Source organism: Lethenteron reissneri, chromosome 51, assembly GCF_015708825.2.
Source record: "Lethenteron reissneri isolate LAM-NWPU_2019-01 chromosome 51, ASM1570882v1, whole genome shotgun sequence".
NCBI classification, from domain to species: Eukaryota; Metazoa; Chordata; class Hyperoartia; order Petromyzontiformes; family Petromyzontidae; genus Lethenteron; species Lethenteron reissneri.
Window position 1 is genome coordinate 8,370,211 of NC_083829.1, and position 14,667 is coordinate 8,384,877.

A 14,667-nucleotide genomic window follows, 5' to 3' on the forward strand; every position below is an offset into this window, starting at 1 on the left:
TCAGAGGTCGCAACCGGGTACCCGATACCCGGCTACCCGTACCCGGCCGGGTACGGGTACCCGTTTGCGACCCTGGTGCGGCCGGGTACGGGTACGCCGTGAGTCACTGGTGAGTAACCGTTTGTCACTCATTTTCCAACGTCTTGTCTCCTCACAATTCAAGTTCCTAGAATCAACCCACCCGCGCCTGCAACATGGGTTCATCCCAGAGGTCGCAATCGGGTACCCGTACCCTACCCGATACCCGGCCGGGTACGGGAAGCTGGGTACGGGTAGGGTACGGGTACCCGTTTGTGACCCTGATGCGGCCGGGTATGGGTAAGGAATCAAAACCCGTTTGCGACCTCTGGCCCAGGTCACCGTCGTCGGTCGTGGTCAATCCACTGCTGTAAGAAAGCCTCCCCAACCCACTGCATACCTCCCACGATGTCACAATCCACCCAGCACCTGTACACGAGCTGTTTATTAACATTGTTATAAACTTTAACTATTTAAAACTAAACTTTATTTTACGAGGTAAGGCCCTCTGAGCTGTATGGCTCTTTTTCAGAAGCGACCTGGTCACGTGATATCTCAACAAAGTGGCTCTCGTGTGGACATTTATAGCAGGACAAATATTCGTGTTTCTAAGTTGTGGAGGGGAAAACCGAAGAACCTGGAGAAAAATCGACGTGTCTACGGGGGGGAACACGGCAAACTCCAAATATACAGGCGTCGGGGTCGGGATTGTACCTACCTCCTGCACACCAGGCGAGGGAGTTAACAGATTTGAAGCTTTCGTGACTGCAAGGATTCATACTCTTAGGTTTTTTAGGTAAAGTCACGTAGGAGAAAAAAATAAAGAAATAAAAAAATTGCTAAAAAATAAATGAAATTTTGTTATTTTTCATTTATTATTCTTTTATTATTTTTTACCTACGTGACTTTACCGAAAAAACCTAAGAGTATGAGGGAGTTAACATTTTGCCACAGCAGTGTCCCATCTAATCCCAATGCAAATTTGTGCTTGCAGTCTCGCGAGAACTGAGCTCTTGTTAACACCCGGTGATGCCGGTTGTAATCTCTCGCGAAACGTCGGAACTAAATTGTCAGAGGCGTAGCTCTTCAACAATCTGGTTGGTTCCAAAAACGAAGTAGTTGCCATATTTTATTGAATTCGCTGTCAGGTGGTGGTTATTGTAACAAACAAAAAACGCATTGGAACCTCATTTGCCAGTAGCAAAATATGATAATTGGTTTTTTACCCTTTTATCTGGCAACAAAACTGACACCTTATTTTACAAGGAGTCATGTTTGCATTAACCACAATACCTGCAGTCGGAATGCAAACAAAAAACATAACTCTGATAATGTACGCATTGTCCTTGAAATTGATTGGTCCACACCCGAGACAGCTTTCCTTAGAGCCTAGTCTCACATGGTGTTGGACCAGATGACGCCAAAAGGCGCACAACTCAAAGACAATGTACCATCAGAGTATGAGAGCTCGGGGTAAGCATGACTCCTTGTAAAAAAAGGTGTCAGTTTTGTTGCCAGATGAAAGGGTAAAAAAACAATTATCAAACAAAAAACGCTTGCATGTATGTATATGTCGCTTCCTGATCTTTTAGGTGCAAGTTAGCCAGAGAGAGAGCTCGTGCCAATACCATCCAGTGACCCGGCAGTGTTTTGCATGCACGCCTGCACCTCCGATTAGCACGGTGGGCTACGCACGGTGCGAAAACAGTTCCACGTGCGTACAGACTCGGTCCAGTTTTTCGAACTAAACCAATGCCGATCGTTGACGTACGCCTAGGCTGATGGAGGGACACTTTTTTGCTTGCGTTGTGGCCGAAACGTCGTGAGAATTATTTTATTATGTTTTATTTTTATTATTTTATTATTCCCCTTCTACGTGACTTTACCGAAAGAACCAAGACGATGAATCCCTGCAGTCACGAAAGCTTTAAATCGAAATTTAACACAACTCTTTGTTGCCAGAAATGGTAGAACCTATTGTTATATTTTGATACTGGCAAGGGAGGTCCCATGATATAGGTGCTCGCCTCGAGCTCTTAATGTCCTAACAGTGGCATTGTTATCAACCAATTATCATATTGTTTACTGGCAAATGAGGTACCAATAGTGGCATTGTCCTTGCCTTTTGGCGATGTCCTCTGGTCTAACACTGTTTGAGACTAGGCTCTAAAGAAAGCTGTCTCTGGTGTGGACCAATCAGTTTCAAATACAATGCATCATGTACAACCAGAGCATGTGTTTTTGTTGTGTTTGCATGTTCACCACAAGTATCTGTGGTTAATGCAGACATGCCTCCTTGCAAAAAAGGTTTCAGTTGGGTGTTTCAACATCTTAACACAACTGTTTTATTTTTCGATTTAAAGCTTTCGTGACTGCAGGGATTCATCTTCTTGTTTCTTTCGGTAAAGTCACGTAGAAGGGAAGTAATAAAATAATAAAAATAAAACATAATAAAACAACTGTTTTATTGCCAGAAAGGGTTAAACCTATTCTTACAAAAAGGGGTTTTTTGGGGGAGTTTTTTTGTAGTTTTTTGTTATTGTTCTCTGGTGACGCCTCCACCACCATCACCCCCCTCTCTCTCTCCGCTGTTGTTGGGTTTTGTCTGCGCCGGTCTCAGCCAGTCATCACTCCGCTCTGGGAGTGCGTGGGGGCCCCGGTGGGTGTGAGGTTTCGAGGCGGCTGCCCCCCGATAATTCTCCCATCCAGCGGGCGGCCATAAAAACCACACACACACACAAACTCTGCAGAGGATCCGCATGAAGCGTTGGAGCCTTATCTTGAAATGAGAGAGGAGGAGAGGCCCCCTTTGCCAAATAAACATCCGGCAGGTCACCGGCGTCGATTCAAAGCGAGCCTGACTCTGCTGACTAGACCCTGAATATCGAAACCTGCTGCAATGATGCACTTCGGCGGGTCGCGTGGAATTGAAGAAGTCTTGGGGCCGCGTACGGCCCGCGACGAACGGCAGCGTGTTTGCTGGGCAGACCCTCGCCGTATTATTTCTCGTTTGCGTGTGTACTGTGTTGAACTTCTTTCGTACCGTACGTGGCCAAGCGTGCTAAGCGGAGGTGCGGGGGGAGGACAACATACACACACACAAACACGTTTTAAAGAAATTCGTTTTCAATCCGGACGATGAGTTAAAAGTGCATAGCTCCCAGCGACTTTCTCATATCGGAAGCAAGAGCGTTCCAGACGGCCGCAGAAGCGCATCCGAAAGCGCCACTGTTTGATGGCAGCAGCCAAAAGCCGCCGCTGCTTCTGCTGATGACGAGCAGAGTTGGCGTGGTGGTTCATGCCCATTGAGCACAGCGAGGGTATCGTGGTTCATCTGTGGCAAGCGCTTTGCGTGTGTGATGAGTGCGACCTTTAAAATGCAATTCGTTCAGCATCCGCAATCCAGTGCAACTCGTTGCGCGGTTTCAGGGTCGCATGGCTCAGAGAGCCACAACACCAAGCGGCCAGCAACCGACAGCACCTATGAAAGGTGTCGCGTGTAAGGGCGTGTAACACGTTTATTGAAATGAGCAAGGACACATTCCTGCGGAGGGAGCTGGTAGGAACGTTGGGTTGCTCGGTCAATGGCCAGGGTCAACGGCGGCGTGGTGTATTCCGCAAATATGCCCGACTGTGAGGGCGGGCACAAGCCGGCGTGAGTAGGTGAAACGTTGAGTTTTATAAGGGCACCACGGGGTGACCAGCCCCTCCCCACCCAGCCCCACCCCTCCCACCCAGCCTCACCATCCCCACCCAGCCCCCCCCATCCCCACCCAGCCCCTCCCCACCTTCCACACCCAGCCCCTCCCCACCCTCCCCATCCAGCCCCTCCCCACCCTCCCCTCCCCACCCCTCCCATTTTTGGATTCACGATGGACGGACGGACACAATAATCCCCTGTGGGCTGGTGTAACCAGGAGGTTCCTACCAGTAATATTCTTGATGTAGCCTGGGGGAAACATACAACGGAAGAGGGAATTCAAGTTTTCAAGTTTTTTTCAAGTTTCATTTATTAGGTATAGCCCTGTGAGCCATTCGGCTCTTGAATCGAGTGCAACCGCAACAAACAAAAAACATGAACAAGAAAACATCTTAAAGTGACTATGTGCAAACAGAAAATCCAAGAAAAGACAGCAAAATATTGCAGAAAAAGCACCGTACACCAACACTGTGTGCAAAAATCTCAGTGGGGGGGCCGGTGGCGCAGTGGTTAACGCACTGAGCTGGATCATTGTGAATGTTGGTGACGACGACGATAATGACGGTGATGTGGATCGCAATCGGGAAGGTTCAATGCCGGTTTGGGGGTCGACTCGGCCCCATCATCCCACTGGGGTGGATACAACAAGGACCATTTTATTGTGGCCAACAGCTGTTGCCCTATTCTTGGTCCTTTCGGTAAAGTCACGGAGATAGAAATTTTTTTTTTATTCAAGTAATTAAATGTTTAATCACTTTTAAACATATATCAAATTAATTTTAATGAATTAAATGAATATAACTTATTTAATGTAATAACATCTCTATTTTTTTTTATCTACGTGACTTTACCGAAAGAACCAAGAATATGAATTCCTGCAGTCACGAAAGTTTTAAGTCAGCGGTTGTCCTACAGAGAGACTTGCCCCCTGGAATAGGAATGTGGAATTTCCACGACCAGCTGAGCAGGGCTGCGAAGAGGAGGTGGGCACCAGTGACTCGGCACTCGGTTTTACTTGGTGGAGGTGCGTGTGGACGACTCCGTGGCATAGCTGCCAAGGGGGTGTTGTCACACTGGATTGGCCAGACAGCCTGGAGGCTTCCCCTAGGATTTCCTGCGCTCAGAGGTTTTCATTGTTGCTGTTTTTTAAGAATAAATCCGACATTTACGGGAAATTACTTTGTATTCAATATTTGTAAAACTTTTTAAAAAAGCATTTGTTTGTCGGAACGGATGCTACCACAGCGGTGTAGTGGTCAGCAGGGGCTGCTGGACTTGCGACCCAGAGGTGACCGGTTCAATTCGATTCCCCGGCGCGGCAATTGAAACAATGAGGTCAAGTTTGTCAAATCCACCCACACCGCCTCTGTCCACACGGCAGCAGTGTCAATGGGTTTACCACCACCACCACAAACACCACCACGGTCTGCTCGATCGGCAGATCGCGTGCGGTGGGGAAAATGAGGTTCCAATGGTGAAAATGCTCACCCCGAGCTCTCATACTCTGATGGTACATTGTCTTTGAGTTGTGCGCCTTTTGGCGTCATCTGGTCCAACACCATGTGAGACTAGGCTCTAAGGAAAGCTGTCTCGGGTGTGGACCAATCAACTTCAAGGACAGTGCACACATTATCAGAGTTGTGTTTTTTGTTTGCATTATGACTGCAGGTATTGTGGTCTATGCAAACGTGACTCCTTGTAAAAAAAGGTGTCAGTTTTGTTGCCAGATAAAAGGGTAAAAAAACAAGTATCATATGTTTTTACTGGCAAATAAGGTTCCAATAGTGTAAGTGTGGTACTCCCACAAACTTCCAAGACGTCTAGCTCAGCGTTGGAAAAGTTGGCCCGAAATGCCGCATCTCTAGAACGCCCTCCAGTTGAGGCCCCTTTCACCAGGAGTGGCACGAGCACGCAATTGCAGGGCTGCGCCTTTGACTCGTGATATGGCCGCAAGCTTCCGAGTCCATCAGCAACGTCGAGATCATTTTGGTGTCGTCTCGCTCACGAACCCAATCGTGCGTTGCTGATGCCTCTGCTGCGTTGGCAGGTGGCTCACAAGCACAGCCAACGCAAAACCTCAACACTTTCCGTGTCATTAATAGCACCGCGTGTGGGCTTAATGTGCCGTACTTTTTTGTTGTTGTTAAACGTGATCGTTTTCACGGTGTTTGGCGACGCAGTTCACTCTTGCAAATGGGAAATAAAAATGAACGTCGACGCGTTCGTGAACAACACTGTGGCCAGACCGCACAAGGAACAATGGATACAATAAGGCCATGTTCTGGACAATGCCCATTGTACAACACGTGGTCTCGTGCCGGTGTGTTCTTGACGAACGCGTTGTGGGCGATGGGACTGTGTTTAAAAAAAAATGTTAATAGTAAAAAAAACGTAACACATATTCTTGGTTCTTTCCCTTCTACGCGACTTTACCGAAAGAACCAAGAATATGAATCCCTGCAGTCACGAAAGCTTTAAATCGAAATCAAACATAATACAGTGCAGTGGATTAACAGAGGGCTGAGAAGCGTTGCTCTTGTATTGAATGACGCAAGTTTGATTCTAGTTCCCAGTACAACCATAGCCTTCGAGACAACTCTTGGTGACATTTGAGCTTTCTAAAGAGCTCTTTTTCATTGTTAACATTTCACTTGGAAAAAAATCCCCTTGGGATGTGCAGAGGGGTGGAAACGCCACGCGGATTTACATGACTCACGACCTTCTGCAGTGTTCCTATTAGCTGCGTATAATGACAGTGTCTTTCGCAAGCTAAGAATGTGGCATTTCATCCACTGATTACCTGGGTCTTTGTCGTCCCCCATTGCAGAATATCCTCGAATCGAGGTCAATTCGTAATTGTGTGGCCCAGCAGCCTCGGCCTCTGCCTCGTTTGATTAAATAATTTTCGCTCTTACGACGACGATATCGGCCATCGTGATGAGTCATCACGTTCTGGCAAGTTTGCCTCTGAAAAAGAGCCCATAGCTCAGTTGGGGCTTTACCTGGCATCTGAAAGAGTTTAAGGTTTGACGGATGCGTGATACACAGTCACACGACACACAAAGCAGGCGTCTCTCCGGATACATAACACTGGTCAACACACTTTTTCTGGCATAAGGTATTCCAACGGTGTTAAGGTAATTTTGGGGTGCTGATTCCAAATCTGGCATCAGTTTTTGTCTATCACATCAGGTTTTTGAGATATCAAATGTTGCATTTTCAATAAAAACTGCAGAAGAAAAATATTTAATAAATGTGGATATGTACATAAAATGATATTATAAACACACTATCCTAAAAATACAGCACCATATTTTAACACTAAGGCAGTCACTGACTCGCAACAACTTGCAATCATAAGTGACAGAGTTAATTTCGGGTAAAATCAATGAAAATGGGGTATGCCGATAGCATAAAATGAGATGTGATAGAACAAATCTGAGATCAGATTTGGAATCAGCACCCTGAAATTAGTTTAAAACAGCTGCAAAAGTCCAGGCCAGAATTTTTTTTGTTGACCAGTGTAATTCGCCTTTGGTGGCGCTGTCACCCACCACGGCAAACCTATAGGGCTCTCATATTAGTAAACAAAATCATTCCACGTGTTTCCCTCCGGTAAATATCAATAGAGCCCCAATGTTTTCGAGTCTCACGGGGAGCTGCGAGGGGGTCGATCGCGACCACCGTTCCGCACAGAGAGGACCCTGTGTGGCCGACACGCGTGGCCAGAGCGTCTTGCTTGACGTGAACAAAAGCTACTTTGTTCATTTTGGGTTCGTGAAATCTAAAAATACTCGGCTGCTGGTGTACGTGAGGATAAATAGATGCAGAAACTACTGAACTCTGACGAGGGTTTATCCATATGCTTGCACTTTATGTGGGTTTTTCAATCAAAATATGACCTGTATCTAACAGCAAGGCCCTCGCCCTATAACCATCTTGCAGCTCATCAGCTCAAAGCCACCCTGCCTCTGCTGATGAGACACCAAATGTCAAAACCGGTCCAGAGTTTCCGCTTGCATTCAACCAACGCCGCTGAAAACGAACTCGCTCCCGGAAGGCCGTGTGGCTGATGGAGAGGGGTGTAAAAATAAATAAGGACTTGCATTTTGTTGTTCGTGTAGCGACAGACGTGGGAAAAGTTTGGGCAACTTATGGAGTATGAGAGTAGATGGAAGACAGTGAAGCCCGGGGAGAAAAGGGAGTGACTCGGTTGTGAGAGTTCCATAGGAAGTTATGGGATACATGAGTATAGGAGTTCATCTTCTTGGTTCTTTCGGTAAAGTCACGTAGAAGGGAAATAAAAAAAGAATAAAAATAAAACATAATAAAATACAATTCTCACGACGTTTCGGCCACAACGCAAGCAGTCGTCCTCAGGTGAAGAACAGGTCTGTCGGGAAGACAGCGTCTGAATGAACACCACCAACCTTCTAGATTTGAAGCTTTCGTGACTGCAATGATTCATATTCTTAGGTTTTTTTTTACCGACTTTACCGAAAAAACCTAAGAATACCACCAAGCTTGGCAGCGTATATTTAAGCTGGGTGAGGGGAGGAAGGGCGCCTTGACAAATGAATTTGCATATCAACAGAGGAATTTGAATATGCTAAATTTTTCTGTTGATATGCAAATTAATTTTAGAAGGCGGTGGGTGAGTGAGTGGGTGGGTGAGTGAGTAGGTGGGTGAGTGGGTGGGTGAGTGGGTGGGTGACTGGGTGAGTGAGTGAGTGGGTGGATGAGTGAGTGATTGGGTGGGTGAGTGAGTGGGTGAGTGAGTGAGTAGGTGGGTGAGTGAGTGGGTGAGTGAGTGAGTGGGTGGGTGAGTGAGTGGGTGAGTGAGTGGGTGGGATTCCCCGAGGACTTAAAACACTGCGCGTCGTTTCGTTCCATTGTGGACGCCATCGTCGTCATCGTCAGAGCCAAAACGTGTAAAACGTCGTCCAACAATATCATCACTCACCGCCTCGCTCCTTCGTTGACCTTGTCATTGATTCAGCTCGCTCTTTCAGATCACGAATCGAACAAATTACAAAAATCAATGCCTCAATGTAAGATCGGTTGTCTCTACCGATGAAACAAACATTCTTTCCCAAGACAAATTCGTTTGGATCTGGTCACAGCAACTAGCGGGCCCTTCCATAGTTTTGATGAATGTGCCGTGCGAGGCTCTGAACGCCTCCTAGAGAATACAACCACTGGGACATCATCCACAAAGACAAAGATCCCCCGTATAGCCTTAAACAGAATGTTGGGGCAAGTGCTGTTAGCGAGCACATATGAAGGCCGGAACGGCACACGAGGGGGTGGGTGGCCAGCACCACGCCCGACCGCCTTTGTATCCCCAGTGGCGATGTTTACACACCACACCAGGTACTCATTTGAAGCTGAGTCGACCTAGGGGAGGCCCAGGGCCGGTTCAGATAATCGTCACTGGTGTTGGCCTTGAGCGGGAATCGAAATCGGGCCGTCGGGTTTGAAGCGAAGCGCGCTAACCGCTACACTACCGCTCCCCGATCTAATCCACACACACACCCACTCATCAACACATCCACTCACTCACCCACTCACACATCCAGACACACTCATCTATTCACTCATCCACTCACTCACTCACTACCCCACCTACTCATCAACACACCCACTCACTCACCCACTGACTCACACATCCACTCATCCACACACACACACTCATCCATTCACTCATTCACTCACTCACTCACCCACTCACTCACACATCCACTCACTACCCCACCCACTAATCAACACACCCACTCACTCACCCACTCACTTACCCATCCACACACACACACTCATCCATTCACTCACTCACCCACTCACTCACACATCCACTCACTACCCTACCCACTAATCAACACACCCACTCACTCACCCACTCACTTACCCATCCACACACACACACTCATCCATTCACTCATCCACTCACTCACTCACTCACCCGCTCACTCACTACCCCACCCCCTCATCAACACACAGACTGTGGCGGGGCAAGGGCTGTTAGCGAGCACCACGTCCGACCGCCTTTGTCTCCCCAGTGGCGATGTTTACACACCACACCAAGTACTAATTTGAGGCTGAATCGACCTAGGGGAGGCCCACTCACTTACCCACTCATACATCCACTCCTCCACACACACACTGATTCATCCATTCACGCATCCACTCACTCACTGACTACCCCACTCATCCACCCCCTCACTCACGCACTCACCTCGTCTTACAGACTTTTGGATGGGAGTTGCCTTCACAACAAAAGGATGACCCTGGGAAAACCGGGACAGGTGGCAACACTGCCTCTCACATAACTCACAATCTGTAAACCCCAAGCTCTTAAACCTAAAACACTTAAGAACAAATCTAATCCGTGACCTGAATCTTAACCCAGTTTCATCCAAGCCCAACGCTAACCCAGTCACTCATACCAGTGGTACAAGTCTATCAGTAGTACACACATCTTATTTCATTAACTACTACTGGATAAATTCCGATTTAAAGCTTTCGTGACTGCAGGGATTCATCTTCTTGGTTCTTTCGGTAAAGTCACGTAGAAGGAAAATAATAAAATAATAAAAATAAAACATAATAAAATAATTCTCACGACGTTTCGGCCACAACGCAAGCAGCCGTCTTCAGGTGGAGAACAGGTCTGTCGAGAAGGCAGAGTCTGAAGACGACTGCTTGCGTTGTGGCCGAAACGTCGTGAGAATTTTTTAATTATGTTTTATTATTTTATTATTTTCCTTCTACGTGACTTTACCGAAAGAACCAAGAAGATACTACTGGATAGCAATACTGTGCCGTATAATAATAATAATGATGGACAGCCCTTAGCCAATAAACTGCTGGATGAAGGCCTCCCCACGCCGTGCAGGTCGTGTGAGTTATTTGACCATACTTCACCACGCTGGGCATTGTGGGTTGGTGAAGGAGAAAGGGGTCCCAGACACAAGCGCAGATATCACTCACAACCGATGTTCGCCATGGCCAGGAGTCGAACTCAGGATTGTTTCACCTTTTGAATGACTGGCAGTGAATTTAGAGCCATTGTTACCACCGACTGTTTTTTTTCAATATATAGTGACGGAACAGCAGCTAAGGAACGGAACACGTCCCATAGGAGGGTGCCGCCGAAGAGATGGAGAAATGAAAACTGTTTGTGTACAAGAACTGGGAGTAGGATCGTAACCTGTACAGTTTTGACCCAGACTTCCAGGAATTGACATCTGTGTCCGGGCGTCAAGGAATTTATTTGTACCGAAATCTGGTAACGTCATTATGTTGAACTTATGTTACAGTACGGTATACTGCACAGTTCTTACAGACCTCGGCTGACTCAGAAATATGTCTTAGTTTGGGTTTGTGGAAGAGATGCCAATCTGACCACTCACTCATTTCATGAACTCATTTATTTGCCATGTCACTCAGTAACTCATCCACCCACCCACTCACTCATCCATATGTCCCCATGTGGCCTCTGCCTAGCTAGGCGGATTGTTACATTGCAGGATCGTGAGAAGTGGTGGTGGCTTGTGAAGGCCAGCAGTGGATTGACCATGGCTGGTGACGTTGATGGCCCTTCCGTGCTGCTGAGATTACATTGATGCCAGCAGAGAGCAGGTCTGGCAAGGGTCTCAGTCTGGACCTAAGGACATAATTGCCAACATCTGAATTTCGATTCCGCTGAGAGCCGCGATTATTCGGCGTGAGAAAAAGAGAAATTTCGTGGTGAGGCCGCCCACTCGCTCTGATCACTCACCCATTTACCCCCCTCGCCCGCTTGATAATCCACTTACTCAACAGAGGTGGATCGAGAAAAATTGGGCCATAGATAAGCAAAAAAATGTACATATTTTATGTGGGGGTGTTCAAGTTCAAGTTCATTTATTAGGTATAGTCCTGTGAGCCATTCGGCTCTTGAATTGGGTGCAACCGCAACAAGCTAAAAACAAAAAATATGACCAAGAAAACATCTTAAAGTGACTACGTGCAAACAGAAAATCCAAGAAAAGACAGCAAAATATTGCAGAAAAAGCATCGTACACCAACACTGTGTGCAAAAATCACAGTGGGATGAAAGTCAAACAACAACAACAACAACAACCACAAAACAACTTAGATTAAGACCATCAGTCTAACTCTGTACTACAACAAACAAACATGGCCAGACCAAAAAACTTTTCGAAAATCACCAAAATAAATCCATAAAAGCAATGAAACAGTGATCATAGGAACTGTGACGGAATTTTCACAATAAACGACGTAAACAACATGTACCACCAAACTCTGCAGCCATAGACCCTGGGTCAAGTGTGGGGATCGGGATCTCCCCACCTCCGTTGGATCTGTGACTGTCACTCAATCACCAACTCGCTCACTCTGTCAACTGCTTACCAGCTCACCCAGCCGATTGCTGACCCGTCTACCCACCCGCTCGCTCACCTTCTCCCCCATCCGTCCAAATGCCCCGTTCATCCGCTCATTCATTCGCTCGCTCACCCTCTCACCCAACCTCTCGCTCGCTACGCCTCCCTGCGTTCCGAAATCCCTTTTGCGTCCCACACTAATCGCCCCCATCTTCCCCGCCCCGAAGCCCCTGGGCAGACGCTATCGCTTGAAAAGGCGATTCTCCAGCCAGCTGCTGACGGACAATGTGCCGGGTGTGGGAATTCGTGGTCTGTGCGTGTCTGCTACGGCTGTGTGATTATTGGATGAGCGGGTGAGGTGGTGGGGTCACCAACTCTCTCACTGTAGACCAGCCCAAACATATTTCTCAATTCATCCTACGTTCATCACAACCGTACAGTAAAGTGCAATAAAGTTCAGCACAATTCCATGAGATCTCGGTGCAAAGCAAGATGCTCATCACAACCGTGCAGTGAAGTGTAATAAAGTTCAGCACAATTCCATGAGATCTCGGTACAAAGCAAGATGTTCATCACAACCGTGCAGTAAAGTGCAATGAAGTTCAGCACAATTCCATGAGATCTCGGTACATGGCAAGATCCTGCCACGGAAATTCCAATTTCCCGGACTAGTGGCAATCCGAGTGGCTAGTGGGTTGGTCAGTTGTGAGAGCCTCAATTGAAATGTCACCATCTGCCACAAAAAGGAAGAATGATTTTTAGCAAGAACGATGATGAGACAATGAATGTGGAAACCTGTCCAGAGTTTGCTGTTGTGGAACCAAATGCTGCTTGAGTATGCACTCCCAGAAGGCCGGTGCAACTAATGGGATGTGTAAACAAATATTTTAATTATTGATCAAGGAGAGGCAGATATGGGTTGGAGGAATGTTGTAGTCTGCTTGAATTGTTACGTAAGAGGTTAATTTCCTTCACTTTAGGACTCGGCTGCCCCTAGTTGTACGACTGGTTTTAAACACGTAGGCTTTACGTAGCCAACACAACGACCCATATTTATTTTCGTTGAGCCAGGCCACGCAATTTTTCGGATGTTTACAGCCAAAACCGAGGCGCTCATTTAAATGCAGGGCATTTATTTTACCTACGCACGGGGCCTTTTGCGTGCCAGCCTTTGAGGCCATGAGGCCTGCCGTTCGCCCTGGGAATTGTGCTCGGGCATGCGGGAGAGGCAAATAAGTGACCACCACCACATCTGAAGTTAACAATGGCCAACTCTGGCCATCAGAAGGGGGACGACACACACAACGTGGGAATGCAGCGTGCCATCTCGTGTCCGTGTCATCCCCTCGGAGAGGGATGAAGGACCTCCATCGTTCATTCTGCGCGCTCGTCACAACAGAACTGGCGGGTCCATTCGTCATTGTCATCGGCGAGCCGTTGTTTATCCACTGCTGGATGAAGGCTTCGACCACGCTGTCGGTCAAGTGCTGTCACACCTCGCTCCAGCAACGCCATCTGATTCTCGTCGTCTTCCCGTGCGAGGCTTCCGTCCTTTGGCTGTCATTCCGTGGGCCGGTCGTCTCGTCCATCAGCCATCTCGATGTTGTCCTGCCCCAGGCCATTGATTGACGCGTCTAGTCAGTGTCTTGTCATTCTTCACACTTGTGGCGTCTGCTCTACAAACCTTCAAGTATATTCTTGGTTCTTTGGGTAAAGTCACGTAGAAGGGAAATAACAAAACAATACAAATATAAAAGAACAAAAATTCTCACGACGTTTCGACTGCAACACAAGCAATCAAATGTTCTTGCTGTGGATTTCACACCTGATGATGACTGTTTCCTTGGGGTCCGTGTTTGTGATGCAGGATCGGTAATTTTTCCTTAAATGTAAATTATATATTTTTTTACATGCAATGTTTAGGCTTTTGTGATCATCACATTTTCATTATTAATACAGTAGTAGTTATATCATAAACATCTTCATTGTCATCATTATAAACGTGATGCACAGCCCTGTATCAATACACTTATGGGTGAAGGCCTTCCCAATGTTCTGTCAGTCACAGAAGTTATCTTACCATCAAACTTCACAACAATGGTCAGTGGTAAGGCATCATGATTATTACAATACTGTACTTAATTACAGTTATAATTACCACACGGTTTTTGGCAATGTAGTTATTCATTATTTTATTTGTGGTGGGACATCGTGGAAAATTGTTTAAAAAAATATTTCCCTAACATACTGTGGGACTGTGGTTATAAACACAAAATATCCACAATTTTTCCCTAATTCAACACAAAAGGGTTTCTGACAGTGTACACCAACGTTCACCGTGGCCACTGATTGGTCCCACGCCGCCAGCCAATAGGAATACAGTTGCCGGGGCCTAACTTCAGCATAGCAACCAACCCACAGGCATGATCGACCATACCAATGCAAAACAGGAAGCGGAGTGGAACATCACCATCTTATCAACAAAGAGTCCAAATGCTTTTACGAAATATAACAAAAATATCCCTTTTAATTGCCGTCACGCAAACTCGTGTGAAGTTGGTGTAA